Source organism: Strix uralensis, unplaced genomic scaffold (assembly GCF_047716275.1).
Source record: "Strix uralensis isolate ZFMK-TIS-50842 unplaced genomic scaffold, bStrUra1 scaffold_247, whole genome shotgun sequence".
NCBI lineage: Eukaryota > Metazoa > Chordata > Aves > Strigiformes > Strigidae > Strix > Strix uralensis.
In genome coordinates this window covers 57114-81067 of record NW_027436848.1, presented here as the reverse complement: position 1 = coordinate 81067, position 23954 = coordinate 57114, and the positions used below count along the sequence as shown (strand labels likewise).

Here is a 23954-nt window from a genome sequence, read left to right as displayed (position 1 = left end):
CGGGTGAGCGGATTGCTGCCTGGCTGCTTCAATGCTGGGATAATGGGGCTGATGCTCAGCAGCTGGAAGGTAAGGAAGCCCAACAGCTGGGTTCCCTTGCTAGAGATCGAGGAATTGAAAGGGGAATTGGAAAAGAAACAGGAATTTGCAGTCTGTTGAGACGGTTCCTTTCAAGTGTTAAAGCAAGATATCCCTTCAAGGAAGATCTTACGGACAACTCCCCAGGGAAGTGGACTACTGCAGATGAAGGTGTGCAGTACCTGAGAGAATTAGCAGTGCTGGAAGTCATCTATGGTGATCCAGATAATGATGAAGCCCCTAAAAATCCAGAGGATGTCCTGTGCACACGGGCCATGTGGAGGAAGGTGATTAAAGGTGCACCATCCTCGTATTCTGCTGGCTTGGCTGCGATGTACTATCCAGAAATGGATGTGGGAGAAGGACTAAGATGTACGCCAACTGTGGAGGCAGTCTCTTCCTGGCTTCAGAACTTTGAAGAGAGTCTTGGTACCTCCTCATCTCTACGGGCGAGTGCCTTAAATGTCAGGAGCACCCCAAGAAATCAGTTCTCTTCCACCCCAGTCAGAGGGAAAGGGAAACCTAGGCGCATGACACGTGGCGAACTTTGGTTCTTCCTGCGTGACCAGGGGGAGGACATGAGGAAGTGGGATGGTCAACTCACCTTCAAGTTGGAAGCTCGTGTACATGAATTGCGAGGAAAGACCCCTGCCAAGAAGACATCCAAGAAGGTTGTTAATGTAGCTGGTGTGAAACCGCAAGAAAGTAATCAGCGATCTCCCAGATACAGGAAGACTGAGATCACCTCCCTTGGCCCTGATGAAGGAGTCTCTGGCCTGGCACGGCAAGGGTCAGACAGTGAATACTCTGACCAAGAACAGGAATAGAGGGCCCCTGCCTCCAGCCAGGAGGAGGAAAGGGATGATCGGGTGTATTGGACAGTGTGGATTCGATGGCCTGGCACATCAAATCCACAGAAGTACCAGGCTTTAATCGACACCGGGGCACAGTGTACATTAATGCCATCAGGTTATAGAGGGGCAGAACCTATCTGGATCTCAGGAGTGACAGGTGGATATCAAGAACTGTCAGTACTGGAAGCCGAGGTTAGCTTGACCGGGGACGAGTGGGAAAAACGTCCCATTGTAACTGGCCCAGAAGCCCCTTGTATCTTGGGCATTGACTACCTCAAGAGGGGGTATTTCAAAGACCCAAAAGGATACCGATGGGCTTTTGGTGTGGCCAGTGTGAACACAGAGAAAGTCAAACAGTTGTCTAATCTGCCTGGCCTCTCGGAAGATCCTTTTGTTGTAGGACTGTTGCGAGTTGAAGAACAACAGGTGCCAATTGCTACGAGGACCATGCACCGACGGCAGTATCGCACGAACCGAGACTCTCTGGCTCCCATCCAAGAACTGATCCGTCAACTGGAGACCCAAGGTGTCATCAGTAAGACACATTCGCCTTTTAATAGCCCAATATGGCCAGTGCGAAAGTCTGACGGAGGGTGGAGGTTGACAGCAGACTATCGTGGCCTGAACGAAGTGACGCCACCACTGAGTGCTGCTGTACCAGATATGTTAGAGCTCCAATATGAACTGGAGTCAAAGGCAGCCAAGTGGTACACCACAATCGACATCGCCAATGCATTCTTTTCAATTCCTTTGGCAGAAGAGTGCAGGCCACAGTTTGCTTTCACGTGGAGGGGTGTCCAATATACCTGGAATCGACTGCCCCAGGGGTGGAAGCACAGCCCCACTATTTGTCATGGACTAATTCAAACTGCACTGGAAAAGGGTGATGCCCCTGAACATCTACAGTACATCGATGACATCATTGTGTGAGGCAACAAGGCAGAAGAAGTGTTCAAGAAAGGACGAAAAGTAATTGAGATTCTTCTGAGAGCTGGGTTTGCCATAAAGAAAAGCAAGATCAAGGGACCAGCACAGGAGATTCAGTTCTTGGGAATAAAATGGCAAGATGGACGCCACAGGGTTAATTCTACTCAAAATTATGCCTCCTCAGAGTGCTATGAGTGATAGTTTCTTGGTGCTTGAGGCTATAGCCAGAAAACTTGAGGTGTAGCAGGTAAGTCTCCCTTTGTTTGTAAGTGGGAATGGTGTCGGGCTGTCATTGTCACTTGATGTATTTTCTTTCTTGGTAACAGGCAGATGCTGGAATAAGCCCGCATGTTTTCCCCTCAGCTCGTCCAGGCTCAGCCACTAAAGATGCTGGAGCAGGGATGAGGCGGTCAGGCTCCTGTGAACGGTGACTGCTTCCAGTCCTTGTGTGGTACCATGTCTGCTGCCTCCCGCCATGGTTCCCAAGGGACACACGGCTCATTCTGTAGTGCTGTTACTTCCTTTAAGGATCTGTTCCTAAGATAATTCTTCAGTTCCCTTTCTCTTATTTTTCAGTTATTATTCCTTATTCTCATTGTTCTTTTACAGGGCTGTGTCAAACTATACAAAACCCATTACTGTTGTATGGTTTTACAAAATATTTTTTCAGCTACATTTGAATTTTATTCTTTCCTTCTACCATTTGTTTGTGGTCTAATTTTTTTTAATGGCAGGGTAATATTTCTTGATGTATTAACAGTCCTCCTCTAACCAGTCAGAGTAGCGCATATTCATTTTGTTGTAACGCTTTTGCTCTGCTTCCTTAATTTTTTTGTTTTTGATTGTATTTTAATCCCTTTCCCTTTGTCCCGCTTTTGATGTTATTTAAATTTTGAGCTGTCCGTTGTAAACAGTTGTCTATTATGTTGTTAGTCTTTTGTTTTTGGGGAGCTGTAATGGATTATTTATGCCTCCTATGTATCTCTGGGACTCTCTGCTTCTACTTTTTCCACAGAAGTAGATTTGAATTCTGTTTTCACTTATTTCTGAATTATTTTCCCCACATGTACTTGAAATCCAAGAGGCTCAAAGTCTTCTGTTGTATGGGTTCAATGACAGTACAGTATCTCTTGGTCAGCAACCTTTGTTACTTTTCAATTCCATACCTTTCTCTATTAGTAAGAGGTTATTTAGAATTTATTTTCCTTTTTATGGATTTACCATACTTATATTCTGCAACTCCCCCTTCAGCCATAGATTCTTTCAGTATTAGCCTTTTTATTAAAGAAACTGAAAGCTTAGAATTCAGCTAGCGATTGTGAACATGTAAACTCTGATTTGAATTTTTGGTTCTTCTGTAGGTTTGTGAAATCTTGGATCAAATTGCTAAACTTGTCAGAGGGTGCTATGCAAGTTGAGCACAAACTAAAGCACTTTGAATTCAGACGATCTTTCTTAGTCTCAATTCCTCACCTGTAAAATAGGGTGAGTATTTCTAAACTTTGTAGTCAGACTTTATGGCTTTTAAGCAAGAATTCTTCTAGGAATTTATACTAAATTTATACATCTGTTGTGTCCTCTAAAACCAATTCAGGGATTTTTGATTTGCTGATTTTCCCTTTTTTTTTTAATGATTGTGCATGTAAATCTGCTAACAGGACTTCTAAATGATTTTTTTATTTGCCTTGTAAAATGTAGGGCTTAATCCGTTATCAGGCGTTCAGTACATATTTGTAAACTACAGGCTAGAACTAAAATACTGTATTTGTATCACTACTTTTTTTTTAACTGTTGTAAATTCACAGGGAATTGTGAAGAGAGGTGAAGTTGTGTTCGAGGCTGCCAGAAGCCGCAGAATCCCAATCCTGATGGGAACACCTGGAGGTGACCAGAAGAGGACAGTGCGGATTGTTGCCGATTCCATCCCCGACTTGCCTGACCTGGGGCTTATTGACAAGGAGCTGGCAACCAGTGGAGCTGGAAATCCCAAGGTAGAACAGATGATTAGAGACTCTACTAAAGCCTTAAGCAACTTGTCACTGCAATGACAACTTACTGCATTTTAGGAAGCAGCTTCCTGGTTTAGGAGCAGGAAGTCTCCATATCATTATCAGGGTTAATATAACATATTTAAAAAGGACTCAACGTGCCAGTAAAATAACAGAGTAGAGATAATATGCAGTCACAGAATAATTGTGTCTAATTTCTGAAGCTACCTTGAGCAAAGGCAACAAGTCCTTCTAAGGTATTTGAGACATACACTCAGGGGTACTGTCTTTCAGTTTATAATATTACTGTAGAAAACTCTGATTGCTTCTCTTATTGTTATGGGTTGTCTGTTATGTTGAAAGAACTACGTAGCTGGTATCCAAAGACTGTCCCAGACCTATTTCAGATGATGCAGTTCAGACTGTGGTGGGAGAAAGGACTAAACTACTGGCATTTTTTTTAGATACTGCATTTTATTGATTGCTTTTTTTATTGCAATATTTTTATAAAATGGGTTCTGTGCGGGCTTCAACTGTCAGTTCAATACTAAAGTTCAGTGCAATACTATAAAAAACAGTTCAGTTGGTAGGCTTTTTAAGCCATAGCCTATTAGAATGAAAGTTCATTAATTTATACTTTATTCCTGTTGTTGATAGTGACTTAAATCCTGCTTATAAACACCTTGAGAAATAAAATATGAACTGCCTTTGGCTCCATATGCAAATGAGCCATAAGGGCTCAGCATTAGCAGTCTAGTTTTTGCCTCCTGCATATAAAAGGCAATAGTTACTTGTAAATCACAGAGTAAAGAAACTACAATAAAATGAAAAGTGGTTTTAGAGTTCTGCAAATTCCTGCAGAAAACCTGTAGAACTATAGGGTATCTTTTATTATTGCCAGCTTGTCATGTATAAAACAAGGAAGAGTAAATCTTGATTTTTTTTTTTTTTTCCCCCCAACTAGTGCTGTGTTTTTCACTTGCCTGAAGAGTAATGGTACTCATAGTTGCAGTCATAGTTTGTAACCAAATTGTTCATATTTACAGATAAAAATACAGTGAAATTTCTACATTAAGTTAATGTGCTAACTTTATATGGGAGCTTCTAGGAGGACTTCGGAACAAAATAGTGTATTCAAAAGCAAATTCAGTACACTAACTGTAAAGTTTGGGTTTATTTAAGCTGGTATATTTTGCATTAGGTACTGTTTGTAGCATTGGGTTGTAAACATACTAAACTGTATATTTTTCAAGAGCTTTTTTAAATTCCAAGTATTCACTGGTTTGTAGTGTAAGTTTCACGTCATATTTAGGTTTGAGCCTTTCTATGAAGGAGCACCAGTATTTTCCTTGCAGTAGAATTGGTGTGTAAGCTGTTTAAGGAATGTTTAATTCTAATTAGAATACTTACCTCACTTAGTGTTAATTTTTAGATTGGGCTTTGTTGATTGTAAGAACTTGCATAATTGCTATAAATATCTGCTTTAAAACAGATTTGACATATTGCACTAATCTTGAGTTGTAACACTGTTATTGAAAAGCACTTTTAAATTTCTTACTAGAAGGACCATCAGAGTACAACTAATGTTGAGATTTATTTTTTCTATACTGTCTGATGTTACTGAAAGATGTTATTCTTTCATATATTTTTTATAAAATTATAAATTACATTTCTATAAACTAAAACCCTGTCATAGTACCATATGGTCTTTTCCAAAACATTTTCTGTTTGTGTTAACATGTTTATATTATTTTCCCTTGGTGGAGATTAAAATGATGTTGAACAATGCTGACTGACTTTCACTTTCTTTTCACTTCCCGTGTATCTTGGCTGTCAAAAACTTCAAATGGAACAGTTTATTGGAAAGACAAGGAGATGTGTTTTTCATAGTTAATGTAACTGATACTGCAGTGAGTCTTAAGGGTGAGTAGTACAAGGTTTGTCAACGGCGAATGACTTCTCTAAGAGTTAATGTGTTGACCTCTTAAGGTGAGCTTGGAAGTTCTGTATCCAAATACTTTTTAAGATGTCATCGTAAGGGGTTAAAGTCACTTTATAATTCCAAGTTATGTGCCATTACCTATGTTGTTGAAAGTCCTGTTTTAAGTATTTTATTGTTACAAGGTGTTAAACTGTAAACTAAGTGTCTGTTAAGGCTGCGGTAGTTTGTTAGAGGTCTTTTATAGATCAGCATCTCAGAGAACCAAACGTTTGCAGCAGAGCCTGCTAGTTTTCAGACTCACCTGTAAAATTTGTGATTGTTAAGCAACAGCCACACTGACTGCATTTTCAGTGTTCATTGTAAAGTTAGAATTGGTGAACAGGTAACTCCTCCTTCGTACTTTTCAAAAATTTTGATTTAGTGTCATATTTGACTTGGTTGTTAAAACCAAAATATTAATTTCTACACATTAACAAACTGGTCCAAGATAAATGTGTACTATGTTTCAAAAAGAAGTGGTGAAACCATTTCTAAGTTGAATTTAGACCACAGATACTGTACGATTCACAGTTCAGCTTTATTGAGATTGCCTGGCTGTAAAAGGAAGGAAATTGATGTAACATGTACTTGGATCCATTTATGTTTAAGGGGAAAAAAACCCAGTTATTCTTTCTTAAGATGGAATAAATCAGTGATCATTAGGCAAAGTTCACTGAAAATTTCATCATGGAAACCTTGCCTTGACCTACCACCATCAAAATTTTTAGCTTTGACAAGAACTTTTGTGGAACACGAAGACCTATGAAAGTCTCCTAGGAGAATGCCATATAGCCACAAACTTTATGGGGGAAAAGGGTTTTGTTGTTTTTTTTTTAATTGCAGTGGTAACTATAAAATCCTCCCATAATAGGAAGGAGTGTTTCAGAACTGATGCCCTAACTTACAACCAAAAAATTATCTCGAGGAAAGATCTAGTAGGTCTTGTCTTTCATAATAAGGCATTAGTTTGACTCAAATTACTTAGAAAACAGAGAGGATTGTTCAATAGCTTATAGTTAATGTATGAACATGCATTTCTTGCTAGTCATCCATGAGTGAAATTTATTTAAAAAATAAACTGAAAAGTTGGTGTTTTCGTCTATTTGATTTGACAGTTGGCGCATCGAGCTCCAGCCCCCCTTGCCTCTCTGACAGCTGACACGCAGTGTAGAGCTTGGCACTGGAAACACTGGGTGTTGTGCTTACACTGGCTAAATCCTAGCTTTAGATGGTAATAGCAATCTCTTTCATGCTGAAGGTATGATTTTTTTTTTGTTTGTTTGTTTGACTTTGGTGTTTTCATTGTGAAGTCCCAGACTTGTATCATGAATACAAGGAAGAATTTGAGTCACACTTTTAACCGTTGAGCATGCCTTCATTCATCCCCTGATGACATCTGTACTTTGTTGAAATCCCCTTTGCAGTTCCCCTTTGTTATCTCCAAGGTTTCTTTGGTCTCCAAGGCCCGCTCAGGACTCCTCCGCTCCCATTGCCGAGCTCTCGTGAGGGCTCTTTGAGCTCCTTTTTTCCATTTGGAACCCTTCCTGCATCCGCATCTGTTACCCCAGTCGGTCTTTCTGTCCTCCCATCCATTCGGTGCACCTCCATTCAGTTCCCCAGCCCCCTGAGGACATCTCTACTTTGTTCGATTCCCTTTTGAATTCGTTGCACCCCCGAGACTTCTTTGGTCTCTCTAATCCCCGTGACAATGCCTCTCGTTTTGCCAGAACCTTTTCTGAAACCATCTTTGTGCTCCAGAGCCATCTATTTGTTTTCCATCTTATCACATGTCTTTATTTGGTATCTGGTATCCCAAAGACGTGTGTCGTCAGCGTAGATCGCTTCCTGAGTTTTTCAGAGAAGAGGATCACCTTCATATGTTATCGATAAATCTCCTGTGGGGGTGTTTGTCATGTTTTGCAATTTATTTTTGTTCTAGCAACTTAGGTGTTAGTTAGGCTGGTTCATACAGTTTCTGATACATGTCATGCAATTCCGTGGTTTTTTGTCTATTCTGTCCTTTGGGACTCTTAGGGGAGTTAGTCAGAATGTCAAGGTCACTCTGAATTGTTGGCAATGTACAGTAAATAATTTATATTGCAGCCTGTGGTATTTCTGAGAAGGAAATCTTATAGGATCTAATTCTGCTTTGTTCTTTACTCCTATCTAGAACATGGTTTTGTTAGAAGTTAGGTCGCGTGCGTGGTCTTGCTAGAAAAGAAGCGAACCCAGTAGCATTTTTGTTTTTCACCGGAAACTAAAGCACATCATTTAGGATAATGATATCGCTATTGCATGTAGTCAACTACTTCCCGACATCACCCCCCCAAGAGAGATGACAACGACAGCACCGCCACAACACAGACGATGACATGGGCCCACGCCCCACCCCCGACAGGCGACGACTTCGGCCCACCCCCCCCCAAGAGAGGCGACAACCTCACCCCCCCGCCCCCAAAACCAGGCGATGACACCGCCCCCCCCCCCCAATAGAGGCGACATCGCCCCCCCCAACACAAGCGACGACTTTGCCCCACCCAAAGACAGGCAACGACCTTGCGCCCCCCCCCCCCCCCCAAGAGAGGCGACACCGCGCACCCCCCCCACTCATCAAGACAGAGGACATCACCCCCCCCACCCCACGAAATGCGACGACCTCGCCCATCCCCCCCCCCCCAGAAGACAGGCGACCTTGCCCCCCCCCACACCTGAAGAGAGGCAACGTTGTCCCCCCCCCCGTCCCCCCCCCAAGACAGGTGACGACCTCACCCCACCCCCCCTCCCCGCAAAAGACAAACGACATCGGCACCCCCCTCCCCAAGACAGGCGACGACTTCGACCCCCACCCCCCCCCAAGACAGGCGACGATTTCAACCCCCCACCCCCACCCCCGGATAGACGACGACCTCGCCCCCCCCCCCACCCAAGACAAGCGACGACCTCGGCACACCCCCCCCCCCCAAGACAGGCAACATCGGCACCCACCCCCCCCAAGACAGGCAACGACATCGCCCCCCCCACCCCACCCAAGACAGGCGACGCCTTCAGCCCCCACCCCCCCCCCCCCCAGGATAGACGACGACCTCGCCCCCCCCCCCCAACACAGGCGACGACTTCACCCCCCCCACCCCAAGACAGGCGACAATTTCAGCCCCCCTCCCCCAGGATAGGTGACGATTTCAGCCCCCCCCCCACCAAGGATAGACAATGACCTCGCCCCCGCCACCCAAGACAGGCGACGACGTCGACCCCCCCCCACGACAGACGACGACCTCGCCCCCCCCCCCAAGACAGACGATGACCTCGCCCCCCCCAAGACATGCAACGACATCGCCCCCCCCACCCCAGACAGACGACGACATCGCCCCCCCTCCCCAAGACAAGCGACGATCTCGCACCCCACCCCTCCCCCCAAGACAGGCGACGACATCGCCCCCCCCCAAAGACAAGCGACGAACTTGCCCCCCCCACAAGACAGACGACGACATCGCCCCCCCCCCCAACACAGGCAACGACATCGCCCCCCCCCCCCCCAAGACAGGCGACGACCTCGACCCCCCCCCACCCCAAGACAGGCGATGATTTCAGGCCCCCCCTGCAGGATAGGCGACGATTTCAGCCCCCCCCCCCCCCCCAAGCATAGAGGATGACCTCGCCCCTGCCCCCCAAGACAGACGACGACCTCGAACCCCCCCTAAGACAGACGATGACCTCGCCCCCCCCCAAGACAGACGACGACATCGGCGCCCCCCGCCCCCCCCAAGACAGACGCCGACATCGCCCCCCCCAAGACAGGCGACGACCTCGACCACCCCTCCCCAAGACAGGCGACGACCTCGCCCCTCCACCCCCCCCAAGACAGGTGACGATATCGCCCCCCACCCCCCCCCCAAGACAGGCGACGACCTCGGACCCCCCCCCCCCACCCAAGACAGGCGACGACCTCGCCCCCCCCCCCAACCCCAGACAGACGACGACATCGGCGCCCCCCGCCAAGACAGGCGACGACCTCGCCCCCCCCCCCAAGACAGACGACGACATCGCCTTCCCCCCCCCAAGACAAGCAACGACCTCGCCCCCGCCCCAAGAGAGGCGACATTGACCCCCCCCCCAAGACAGAGGACAGCGCCCCCTCCCCCCCAAGAAATGCGACGACCTCGCCCACCCCCCCCGAAGACAGGCGACCTTGACCCCCCCCGGAAGAGAGGCGACTTTGCCCCCCCCCAAAGACAAGCGACAACATCGCCTTCCCCCCCCCAAGACAGGTGACAACATCGCCCCCCGCCCCCCCAAAAGACAAACGACATCGGCGCCCCCCCCAAGACAGGCGACGACCTCGCGCCCCCGCCCCAAGACAGGCGACGACCTCGCCCCCCCACCCCCCCCAAGACAGGTGACGATATCGCTCCCCCCCCCCCCCAAAAGACAAACGACATCGGCGCCCCCCCCAGACAGATGAAGACCTCGACCCCCCCCAAGACAGACGATGACCTCGCCCCCCCCCCCCCCAAGACAGACGACGACATCGCCCCCCCCAAGACAGGCGACGACATCGACCACCCCTCCCCAAGACAAGCGACGATCTCGCCCCCCACCCCCCCCCCCCAAGACAGGCGACGACCTCGGACCCCCCCCCCCATCCAAGACAGGCGACGACCTCGCCCCCCACCGCCCCCACGACAGGCGACCTTGCCCCCCACCCCCCCCCCCCCAAGACAGGCGACGACATCGCCCCCCACCCTCCAAGACAGGCGACATCGTCACCCACCCCCCCCCCAAGACAGGCGACGACATCGCCCCCCCCACCCCACCCAAGACAGGCGACGCCTTCAGCCCCCACCCCCCCCCCCCCAGGATAGACGACGACCTCGCCCCCCCCCCCCAACACAGGCGACGACTTCACCCCCCCCACCCCAAGACAGGCGACAATTTCAGCCCCCCTCCCCCAGGATAGGCGACGATTTCAGCCCCCCCCCCACCAAGGATAGACAATGACCTCGCCCCCCCCCCCAAGACAGGCGACGACTTCGCCCCCCCCACCCCAAGACAGGCGACGATTTCAACCCCCCACCCCCCCCCCAGGATAGACGACGACCTCGTCCCCCCCCACCCAAGACAAGCGACGACCTCGGCACCACCCCCCCTCCAAGACAGGCGACGTCGCCCCCCCCCCCCTCCAAGACAGGCGAGGACTTCGCCCCCCAAACCCCCCCCAAGACAGGCGACGACTTCGCCCCCCCCACCCCAAGACAGGCGACAATTTCAGCCCCCCTTCCCCAGGATAGGCGACGATTTCAGCCCCCCCCCCCACCAAGAATAGACAATGACCTCGCCCCCCCCCCCCAAGACAGACGCCGACATCGCCCCCCCCAAGACAGGCGACGACCTCGCCCCTCCACCCCCCCCAAGACAGGTGACGATATCGCCCCCCACCCCCCCCCCCCAAGACAGGCGACGACCTCGCCCCCCCCCACCCAAGACAAGCGACGACTTCGATCCGCCCCCCCACGACAGACGACGACCTCGACACCTCCCCCCCAAGACAGGCGACGACGTCGCGCTCCCCCCGCCCACCCCGAAAGGCGATGACCTCGCCCCCCCCCAAGACAGGCGACGATTTCAGGCCCACCCCGCAGGATAGGCGACGATTTCAGCCCCCCACCCCCCACCCCAGGATAGACGATGACCTCGCCCCCGCCCCCCAAGACAGGCGACGACATCGCCCCCCACCCTCCAAGACAGGCGACATCGGCACCCACCCCCCCCCAAGACAGGCGACGACATCGCCCCCCCCACCCCACCCAAGACAGGCGACGACTTCAGCCCCCACCCACCCCCCCCCGGGATAGACGACGACATCGCCCCCCCTCCCCCAACACAGGCGACGACTTCACCCCCCCCACCCCAAGACAGGCGACAATTTCAGCCCCCCTCCCCCAGGATAGGCGACGATTTCAGCCCCCCCCCCACCAAGGATAGACAATGACCTCGCCCCCGCCACCCAAGACAGGCGATGACCTCGCCCCCCCCTAAGACATGCAACGACATCGCCCCCCCCACCCCAGACAGACGACGACATCGCCCCCCCTCCCCAAGACAAGCGACGATCTCGCACCCCACCCCTCCCCCCAAGACAGGCGACGACATCGCCCCCCCCCAAAGACAAGCGACGAACTTGCCCCCCCCACAAGACAGACGACGACATCGCCCCACCCCCCAACACAGGCGACGACATCGCCCCTGCCCCCCAAGACAGACGACGACCTCGAACCCCCCCTAACACAGACGATGACCTCCCCCCCAAGACAGACGACGACATCGGCGCCCCCCGCTCCCCCCAAGACAGACGCCGACATCGCCCCCCCCAAGACAGGCGACGACATCGACCACCCCTCCCCAAGACAAGCGACGATCTCGCCCCCCACCCCCCCCCCCAAGACAGGCGACGACCTCGGACCCCCCCCCCCACCCAAGACAGGCGACGACCTCGCCCCCCACCCCCCCCACGACAGGCGACGACATCGCCCCCCCCCCCTCCAAGACAGGCGACATCGGCACCCACCCCCCCCAAGACAGGCGAGGAATTCGGCCCCCACCCCCCCCCCAGGATAGACGACGACCTCGCCCCCCCCCCCAACACAGGCGACGACTTCACCCCCCCCACCCCAAGACAGGCGACAATTTCAGCCCCCCCCCCCAGGATAGGCGACGATTTCAGCCCCCCCCCCCCCCAAGGATAGACAATGACCTCGCCCCTGCCCCCCAAGACAGGCGACGACCTCGACCCCCCTCCAAAGACAGACGACGACCTCGCCCACCCCCCCAAGACAGACGACGACCTTGCCCCCCACCAAAGACAAGCGACGAACTTGCCCCCCCCCAAGACAGGCGACGACTTCGCCCCGCCCCCCCCAAAGACAGGCGACGACTTCGCCCCCCCCACCCCAAGACAGGCGACGATTTCAGGCCCCCCCCGCAGGATAGGTGACGATTTCAGCCCCCCCCCCCCACCCCAGGATAGACGATGACCTCGCCCCCGCCCCCCAAGACAGGCGATGACTTCGATCCGCCCCCCCACGACAGACGACGACCTCGACGCCCCCCCCCAAGACAGGCGACGACGTCGCGCAGCCCCCGCCCACCCCCGAAAGGCGATGACCTCGCCCCCCCCCCAAGACAGGCGACGACCTTGCCCCTCCCCAAAGACAGAATACGACATCGCCCGCCCCCCAAGACAGGCGACATCGCCCTCCCCCCCCGCCGAAGACAGGCGACCTTGCCCCCCCTCCCCAAGACAGGTGACGACATCGCCCCCCCCCCCCACCCCAGACAGATTACGACATCGGCGCCCCCCCGAAGACAGGCGACGACCTCGCGCCCCCGCCCCAAGACAGGCGACGACCTCGCCCCCCCACCCCCCCCAAGACAGGTGATGATATCGCCCCCCCCCCCCAAGACAGGCGAGGAGCTCGCCCCCCCCCCAAGACAGACGATGACCTCACCCCCCCCAAGACAGACGACGACCTCGCCCTCCCCCCCCCAAGACAGGCGACGACTTCGCCCCCCCACCCCCCCCAAGACAGGCGACGATTTCAGCCCCCCCCCCCACGCCAGGATACACGACGACCTCGCCCCCCCCCCCCAAGACAGCCGACGACCTCGACCCCCCCCCCAAGACAGCCGACGACCTCGACCCCCCCCTCAAGACAGGCGACGACCTCGACCCCCCCTCCCCAAGACAGGTGACGATTTCAGCCCCCCCCGCAGGATAGGCGACGATTTCAGCCCCCCTCCCCCCAAGGACAGACGACGACCTCGACCCCCCCACCCAAGACAGACGACGACATCGCCCCCCCCCCAAGACAGGCGACGACCTCGTGCCCCCGCCCCAAGACAGGCGACGAGCTCGCCCCCCCCCAAGACAGACGATGACCTCGCCCCCCCCAAGACAGACGACGACATCGGCGCCCCCCGCCCCCCCCAAGACAGACGCCGACATCGCCCCCCCCAAGACAGGCGACGACCTCGCCCCTCCACCCCCCCCAAGACAGGTGACGATATCGCCCCCCACCCCCCCCCCAAGACAGGCGACGACCTCGGACCCCCCCCCCCACCCAAGACAGGCGACGACCTCGCCCCCCACCCCCCCCACGACAGGCGACCTTGCCCCCCCCCCCCCCCCAAGACAGGCGACGACATCGCCCCCCCCCCAAGACAGACGACGACATCGCCTTCCCCCCCCCAAGACAAGCAACGACCTCGCCCCCGCCCCAAGAGAGGCGACATTGACCCCCCCCCCAAGACAGAGGACAGCGCCCCCTCCCCCCCAAGAAATGCGACGACCTCGCCCACCCCCCCCGAAGACAGGCGACCTTGACCCCCCCGGAAGAGAGGCGACTTTGCCCCCCCCCAAAGACAAGCGACGACATCGCCTTCCCCCCCCCCAAGACAGGTGACAACATCGCCCCCCGCCCCCCCAAAAGACAAACGACATCGGCGCCCCCCCAAGACAGACGAAGACCTCGACCCCCCCCCCCAAGACAGACGACGACATCGGCGCCCCCCGCCCCCCCCCAAGACAGACGCCGACATCGCCCCCCCCAAGACAAGCGACGACATCGCCCCCCACCCTCCAAGACAGGCGACATCGGCACCCACCCCCCCCAAGACAGGCGACGATTTCAACCCCCCCACCCCCCCCCCCAGGATAGACGACGACCTCGCCCCCCCCACCCAAGACAAGCGACGACTTCACCCCCCCCCACCCCAAGACAGGCGACAATTTCAGCCCCCCCCCCCCCCAAGGATAGACGATGACCTCGCCCCTGCCCCCCAAGACAGGCAACGACCTCGACCCCCCCCCCCCAAGACAGACGACGACCTTGTCCACCCCCCAAGACAGACGACGACCTTGTCCACCCCCCAAGACAGACGACGACCTCGCCCCCCCCCCCAAGACAGGCGACGACCTCGACCCCCCCTCCCCAAGACAAGCGACGATCTCGCCCCCCCTCCCCCCCCAAGAAAGGCGACGACCTCGCCCCCCACCCCCCCCACGACAGGCGACCTTGCCCCCCCCCCCCCCCCCCAAGACAGGCGACGACATCGCCCCCCACCCTCCAAGACAGGCAACATCGGCACACACTCCCCCCCAAGACAGGCGAGGAATTCGGCCCCCACCCCCCCCAAGACAGGCGACGATTTCAACCCCCCACCCCCCACCCCAGGATAGACGACGACCTCGCCCCCCCCCACCCAAGACAAGCGACGACCTCGACCCCCCCTCCCCAAGACAGGCGATGACTTCGATCCGCCCCCCCACGACAGACGACGACCTCGACACCTCCCCCCCAAGACAGGCGACGACGTCGCGCTCCCCCCGCCCACCCCGAAAGGCGATGACCTCGCCCCCCCCCAAGACAGGCGACGACCTTGCCCCTCCCCAAAGACAGAATACGACATCGCCGGCCCCCCAAGACAGGCGACATCGCCCTCCCCCCCCGCCGAAGACAGGCGACCTTGCCCCCCCTCCCCAAGACAAGCGACGATCTCGCCCCCCACCCCCCCCCCCAAGACAGGCGACGACCTCGGACCCCCCCCCCCATCCAAGACAGGCGACGACCTCGCCCCCCACCCCCCCCACGACAGGCGACCTTGCCCCCCCCCCCCAAGACAGGCGACGATATCGCCCCCCCCCCCCAAGACAGGCGACGACTTCGCCCCCCCCACCCCAAGACAGGCGACGATTTCAACCCCCCACCCCCCCCCCAGGATAGACGACGACCTCGCCCCCCCCCACCCAAGACAAGCGACAACCTCGGCACCACCCCCAAGACAGGCGACGACCTTGCCCCTCCCCAAAGACAGAATACGACATCGCCCGCCCCCCAAGACAGGCGACATCGCCCTCCCCCCCCGCCGAAGACAGGCGACCTTGCCCCCCCTCCCCAAGACAGGCGACGACTTCGCCCCCACCCCCAAGACAGGCAACGACATCGCCCCCCCCCCCACCCAAGACAGGCGACGATATCGCCCCCCGCTCCAAGACAGTCGAGGACTTCGCCCCCCCCACCCCCAACACAGGCGACGACTTCCCCCCCCCCACCCCAAGACAGGTGACAATTTCAGCCCCCCTCCCAGGATAGGCAACGATTTCAGCCCCCCCCCCCCAAGGATAGACGACGACCTCGCCCCCGCCCCCCAAGACAGGCGACGACCTCGACCCCCCTCCAAAGACAGACGACGACCTCGACCCCCCCCCAAGACAGACGATGACCTCGCCCCCCCCCCCAAGACAGACGACGACCTTGCCCCCCCCCAAAGACAAGCGACGAAGTTGCCCCCCCCCCAAGACAGGCGACGACTTCGCCCCGCCCCCCCCAAAGACAGGCGACGACTTCAGCCCCCGCCCCCCCCCCAGGATAGACGACGACCTCGCCCCCCACCCCAACACAGGCGACGACTTCACCCCCCCCACCCCAAGACAGGCGACAATTTCAGGCCCCCCCCCCAGGATAGGCGACGATTTCAGCCCCCCCCCCCCAAGGATAGACAATGACCTCGCCCCTGCCCCCCAAGACAGGCGACGACCTCGCACCCCACCCCTCCCCCCAAGACAGGCGACGACCTCGCCCCTCCCCAAATGCAAGCGACGAACTTGCCCCCCCCCACAAGACAGACGACGACTTCGCCCCCCCCCACCCCAAGACAGGCGACGATTTCAGGCCCCCCCCGCTGGATAGGCGACGATTTCAGCCCCCCCCCCCCCCCCCCCCCCCCAGGATAGACGATGACCTCGCCCCCACCCCCCAAGACAGGCGACGACATCCCCCCCACCCCAAGACAGGCGATGACTTCGATCCGCCCCCCCACGACAGACGACGACCTCGACGCCCCCCCCCAAGACAGGCGACGACGTCGCGCTCCCCCCGCCCACCCCCGAAAGGCGATGACCTCGCCCCCCCCCCAAGACAGGCGACGACCTTGCCCCTCCCCAAAGACAGAATACGACATCGCCCGCCCCCCAAGACAGGCGACATCGCCCTCCCCCCCCGCCGAAGACAGGCGACCTTGCCCCCCCTCCCCAAGACAGGCGACGACTTCGCCCCCCCACCCCCCCCAAGACAGGCGACGATTTCAGCCCCCCCCCCCCACGCCAGGATACACGACGACCTCGCCCCCCCCCCCCAAGACAGCCGACGACCTCGACCCCCCCCCCAAGACAGACGATGACCTCGCCCCCCCCCTCAAGACAGGCGACGACCTCGACCCCCCCTCCCCAAGACAGGCGACGACCTCGGACCCCCCCCCCCCAAGACAGGCGACGACCTCGCCCCCCCCCTCAAGACATGCAACGACATCACCCCCGCCCCCCCAAAGATAAAAGACATCGGCGCCCTCCCCCACAAGACAGACGACAACATCGCCCCCCCCCCCCCCAAGACAGGCTACGACTTCGCCCCCCCCACCCCAAGACAGGTGACGATTTCAGCCCCCCCCGCAGGATAGGCGACGATTTCAGCCCCCCTCCCCCCAAGGACAGACGACGACCTCGACCCCCCCACCCAAGACAGACGACGACATCGCCCCCCCCCCAAGACAGGCGACGACCTCGTGCCCCCGCCCCAAGACAGGCGACGAGCTCGCCCCCCCCAAGACAGACGATGACCTCGCCCCCCCCCAAGACAGACGACAACATCGGCGCCCCCCGCCCCCCCCTAGACAGACGATGACATCGCCCCCCCACCCCAAGACTGGCGACGACCTCGCGCCGCCCCCCCCCAAGACAGGCGACGAATTCGCCCCCACCCCCCCCAAGACAGGCGACGACTTCAACCCCCCCACACACTCCAGGATACACGACGACCTCGCCCCCCCCCCCCCAAGACAGGTGACGACCTCGGACACCCCCCCCCAAGACAGGTGACGACCTCGCCCACCCCCCCCAAGACAGGCGATGACCTCTCCCCCCCCCCCCAAAAGACAAACGACATCGGCACACACCCCCCCCCAACACAGGCGACGATATCGCCCCCCCCCCCAAGAGAGGCAACCACATCTCCCCACCCCCCCGCAAGACAGGCGACGACCTCGCCCCCCCCCACCCCAGACAGACGATGACTTCGGCTGAGGGCAGAAAGTTATTCTGTGAATGTCTGCACCAGACAAAGGCCACAAGACGGTCACGGAACAAGTGACTTCATGAGAGCGGTACCAAGCAGTGACTTGCTTAGGTACTACAGCACGCAGGTCTGCAGTCACTGTTCAAGATGTGTTCAGATACAAGGATTCCTGCAGCTGACAAACCCAGGCAGGAGTCACATGAGTACTTTTACTTGCCATTTTCCAGATTGCTTGTCTCATGCCCACTTCTTTTTTGGTTTGCAACAAGGCATTTAGTCTGCTGACATGATTCACACCGTGAACTACCCCATACCCATCCCTCTGTAGAAAGCCAGCTGGTCAGAGCTGGGAGGAGTCAGCAAGGGCACTGCCTTTACTGCCCCTCTGCACAGTCCTTGTGAGATAAGTGCTGTTCCAGCAGGCTACCCTGCTCCACAGCACAGGTTTAGAAAGGGGTGTCCCTGACGTTCCCATGCCTGCCAGGCTGCCTGGGGGCTTATTTTCCTGTAAGCTCCCATTTTACTGCAGCGTCTTCTCCTGGGATAGGCTGTGGTCAGGCCGTTTAATTACAGCTTCCTAAATACACTATAAGGTACAAATAACCTTGTGAAATAGCATGGTCACAGGTCCCTGGAGAAGTTATCCTATTCCAAAGGAAGAAAAAAATATTTCTCACTTAAAAGAAAAAATGTAAAACGCTTACCTCAACGCCATCAAACTTGTCAACTGGTACGTACGCATCTTCAACTGGCTGTAAAGGAACAGATAACTGTGTAAGAAAATGTTTTTTGCTACTTTCATGTTCTTCCTAAACTGTGATAAACTACAGATTTTACACTGCTAAACTACTTAGTATAAACACTGAGTTGCTTCTGAACCAAAACAAATTGTTAGTAAGCTGCAAGCAGTATGGCACTAATACGGTGCTAACACTGGCTTTAAAGAGTTCCTTAGCCAAGAGATTCAGAGGCTGATCCTGTGCTGTAATGAACCAGCGGTGCACAACGAGCCATCAGTGCTGGTAAGGCACTTCCCTTGGCCGTGAGGAAGAAAAGTAAGAGATTTCTGTAGCTATCTTACCACTGGTTAACATCCAGAGAAATCGAAAAAGTTCTGTCCACATCTGACAGCGGGCACTAGTCTTCCTTATTTTGATTTTCTACCGTGCCCGAGGGGCTGTCAGATACCTTATGGGACAGTTTTCAGTGCTGCAGACCCCTTGTCAGAACGGTGCCGCAGCCCACTGAGAGTCTGGTCTCAGGTGACAGTCATTTCAGCAAAGGCTCATTCGCTGTGCACATGAAGTCTGTCCAAATGTCTGCACGAGGAAGACCAGGCTAAGAGAAACACTTCTCAGGAGCTTAGTTTCACACACGAGGTGCACAATAGATGCACCTGGGGGTGATTTTACAAAGCAGTTTTGTACGTTCACAGCGCAGCCCCTACTCACTTGATGTCAAGCTGACAGCGTGCGTCCCTTCCGCAACGTCTGGGGCTGAGTGGCCAGAGAGGAACAGGACCAGGGCAGAATGAACTAGAGGTTCTAAAGCACATCCAGAGGGACACCACGGCAAAGGCGCTGACAGAAGCCTTTCCACATCCCCTTCAACTGCCTTAGCTTTCAGGCTGCCCCTTCCTCTTCCTGCCCCTTACTAGACCTAAGATTAAGGCAAGGCTCCTAGGGACAACCTTGCTTTCTGATACAGCTGACTCATTCTCAAACCACGGGCAGGGGAGAAGTGTACCACAAAGATTCTTATGTGATGTACAGTCACTGCAGAAAGGAACCAAAAGCCTGACTTCTCATGCTGCAGGAAACAGTATTTTAGAAGGTGCTCAGAAACAATTCCTTCTTAAATTTTGGCTTGTAAGACATCCACTACCAATATGAGTCTTTAACATGAATATTCTTTTTGTAAAAGTTGCACAATTATCAAGGAGAGAGCTCAGTCACTCTTAAGATTTTTTATTTCCTCCTGATGTTTTAGTTTTTCAAAGAATGACTGAAAAGTATCTGATCTTTCTACATGTCTAGGAGCAACAGAAACAGCATCTCTGTCAGCACCTGCAAAGAGATTCCATTTCTTCTGTTATTGCTGGAAGTCACTTTCAAACATTAGAACTATCACCAGACAATGAAAGTTCCACCTTTACTGTGTACTCTGAGTCAGTAAGATCCAAATGTAAATATTTTGCCACCAACGTTTGCTACTGCTGAAGGGGGAAGACTCTGTGGTTAGAAGAGTTTACTTTAGAAGATAAGATACACATTGATCTATGTGCAAGTTCAGGCAGCGTACAAGTTTTTTAGAAAGACTACAAGAGCCTCCATAAAAAATGTATTCTCACTCCCTACTGAATTGTTAGTCTAATAGACTGCTACTGTTTTTCTGGAGTGCTTGCAACTCGGAAAAAAAAAAAAAAAAAAAAGATGAGTAATGTAGCACTCCTTTCATTAATTTACAGAAATTAAGACGCATTATTAGTCTCCCCCACAGCAGACATACATAAATTAACACAATCTAAGAGCTATACAAAGGGCAAATCTAGTGTAATCATTTCTAACTAGATTGGGGGCTGCAGGCTGTTTGGGGCAAGATTAGTGCCACTGACCATCTATCTCACCCCACAATAAGTTGTTTCAGCTTTGTTAACTGCTACAAGTCAACTGAGAGAGCCACTTCACACATCTATTCAGTGCCCCAAAGACTTCAAGATCTTGAACTGAAGTATCTTTTATACCTTATTGCAATGGCAGTTACTACAGCTCTACTCAATACTTAAGAAGTTAAAAGTTGAACTTCATCAATCCTAGTAGTATGGCCTTTGAAAGAAATAAAAAGGCTTCAGCTGTTTTGATAAGAACATATGAAAAAAATCCTTACCTTGCTCTCACCAAGTTCTGAAATCTATTCATTGACTAAATTATTCAGTTTACCAAGAACAACCAGCTTGTAAAGAAAACTCATATTAAGCTTGCCCTAAAAACCCAAGAGGTTAACAAATGTGACAGCCTTGTTATACCTGTGATTCAGTTCTTCCCCATCTTTCAATACCCCAGATGGCTTCATCGCTTCAACCAGCTTCTGAGTATGGATGCAGTCTATAGCCTTAGGAGGAGCCAAGCTAATCGGAGAAGTAATTCCATAATGCCTTTGAGGCTGGTTCTGCAGCTTAGAATTACTGTGGGAGAAAATAAAATACTGAAGACTTCACAGAAGAAAAAAACCCACAACCTTACTGGAAAACATCCTTCAGTTTACAGGTTTCCAAATCAATGTCTGTTCTTTTACCCAGCATTAATATAAATGAGAAAAAAATTGTCCTGCTTATGATTTTTAGATAACTTGACCTAACTTAGAAGTCACAACTACTTTTTCAAAAATATCTGTGGATGTAAGAAAACATCTAAGTTGCTACCAACTTACTTGCATTGCTCTAGACAGTTAGAACCGATCACCAGGAAATGAAAAGGTTTGAAATCCACTAAGGGTGACGCTACACACAGCAGAAGTTTTGGACACATTTCGGTTTCATATCAGTTTTGATTTAAGGATATTCCCATCAGCTTCCTGCTAACATTAAATAAGACCATTTAACACTGGCTTCTTTTAGTTAAATGTATTTGCTGTGCTTCTGATTCTGGAAGGGCATTGCAGTTGGTTGTAGAGGAAGGACATATAACAAAGTGATCTGTTAAAGAGCTGATGCAGTAAATCCAGCATTGCCTTGTTTTTGTTTATGGAAGAGAGTATGAATGAAAATATCAACCAATCTGCACCTAATTTTGCTAGGAGAGCCTCATGCACTTAACACAGTGTTCAATTTTTAGAGTTCAGAGGCTTAGCTGTACATACATCTGTTTGGTCTAAACCCAAGAGATGTACATCAGCATATTAAGCTTCGTATGCAGAGGGTGCTCAAACCTGGCTTAGCCAGCTCACTGCCCAGTTAGGCTGAGCAGGACACCAGGCACCTGGGTTTGGAGCCCCCGTAACTCCAATTATAGCAAGGCATAATTTGTGCCTGCAACCCTCTGCTTGCCCTGCGTGTTTAGACTTATTTTCAATCAGAAGCAGCACAGGGCTGACATGGCAGGACAACATTAAATTAAAGGCAGCATTCACATTTTCTTTACGCCACAGAACCCTTGCTTTAGAAAGGGAAAAATGGAGAAGAAACCCTACTTTGCATTACCAGCTGAAACCAGGAGAGAGAAAGGAGCGGGACAGGAGGGAAGCACTGTACTTAACGATCAAGGGTCTCTACAGAAACACCAGTAGCAAAAGGGGGAAGACGCATTAAAAGGTCTGTACAACTCATCACACTTGTCAGACCCTAAGGCTAAAGGGATTAATGATGCCATTATTCAAACTGGCTCTTTTTCTACTTCACAGCCAGCCAGCCTCAAATATTAGATGGGTTAGTCACAGAATCATAGAATGGTTTGGGCTGGAATGGACCTTAAAGATCATCTAGTTCCAACCCCCTGCCATGGGCACGGACACCTTGCACTAGCCCAGGTTGCCCAAAGCCCCGTCCAACCTGGCCTTGAACCCTTCCAGGGAGGGGGCAGCCACAGCTTCTCTGGGCAACCTGTGCCAGTGTCTCACCACCCTCACAGGGAAGAATTTCTTTCTTACATCTAACCTAAATCTGCCCTCTTTCAGTTTGAAACTCTCACCCCTCATCCTATCACTACACTCCCTGATAAAGAGTCACTCACAGGAGCCCCTCCCCTGCTACCCCCCCCCCCCCCCCCCATACAGCTGTGAAGGGTTTTAATATCGATACAAGCTGTTGATTCTTGGTTTGTTGGTCAAAGATCTGCTGGCATAAGAAACATTTCAAAGCAATCTCCTGCTTTGGCTTCGATGAAGAATTATGCTTCAACCATACAAATGAACTAAGAGGAATGGGCAATACAACCCATTTTCTGTGCAAACCTTAGCAAAGCCCAACTCTGACCCCATCTGCATATTTTTACAGTGGAATCGTCCTGACTCTTCCACCCAAAGAAAGTGACTATAGAAGTTAATGCTGACTTGCAGAAAAAAGAACTTTACAACTTTGGGGTTGTAAAGCAGGTATGTTTATTCAGCGCTGGGCGCATGGGGGATCGCTCCTCCACAAGCATGCGCGCCTTTCTGTAGTTATTCCCTTGCTTTTATGGTACAAAGTATTGTATATTCATAAGACGCCTATACATATTCATAGCCTATCACCGCCTCCCCTTGCTTCTCATGGTAATTAGGTCTCCTCCCCTTGCGCCTGCGCATTGAGCTCCTCAAGTCCTGGGCAGTGGTCGTAAATTCCTGGGCGGGGGTCGTATAGATGAAGTATCTCCTCTTCCTCGCTGGTGAACTTTTCACCCAGTCGTTCTGCGCAGCCTCAGTCATTCCCTGTTCCCTGGCCAAACTGCCAGGCCAGTTTGCACCGGAATCCGGGGTAATCTTGCTGCTGACCCACACATCTTCAAGGCTTCTGCCCGGACCAGGAGATAGTAGCCTAGCAACACTATCAGCACCTGGTATGTCTCTGCACGTAGCCCTCCCTGCCTCTGCACGAGTCCCTCTGTCTTGTGCCGTCTAACTACAATTTGTTTGCATTCCCTGTCTCAATGCAGCAGGATAGAGAAACACTGGGATTGACCCAGGCATCATGAAAACAAGGAACCTGGAACAGAATTCACCAAGGAGACAGGAACTGCTAGACAGCAGCTAGACTGCTACTGAAAAAACATTTCAAGGTCCACAATAAGTACGAACTAGCACTTCACACTCAGTCACCAGCTCTCCCCTGAACGACTCCAGGGCAGTGATAAACAAGCACACGGAATCAAATGCCGCCTGACCTACAAACTAAAGATTGCCCATCGGTGTCACCGCACGGGCAGAGCAGGTACTGGGGAAGAACATTTGTGTGACTGCCCATCGATTTACTGCCGCAGGGTCAGGATACACCGGCTGGAAGGGGGAAAGGACGTGAACTTCACTTTGCTTA

The 23954-nt window shown here is 53.3% G+C and overlaps 1 long non-coding RNA gene across 1 annotated transcript; it reads left to right on the top strand.

The window, feature by feature from the left end:
• The first annotated feature begins 2800 nt into the window (after positions 1-2800).
• Positions 2801-5637, top strand: LOC141938706 (uncharacterized). The gene is made up of 2 exons (XR_012627375.1): positions 2801-3344; positions 3665-5637. It is a non-coding gene; the product is annotated as an uncharacterized LOC141938706 (long non-coding RNA).
• The last annotated feature ends 18317 nt before the right edge of the window (positions 5638-23954 follow it).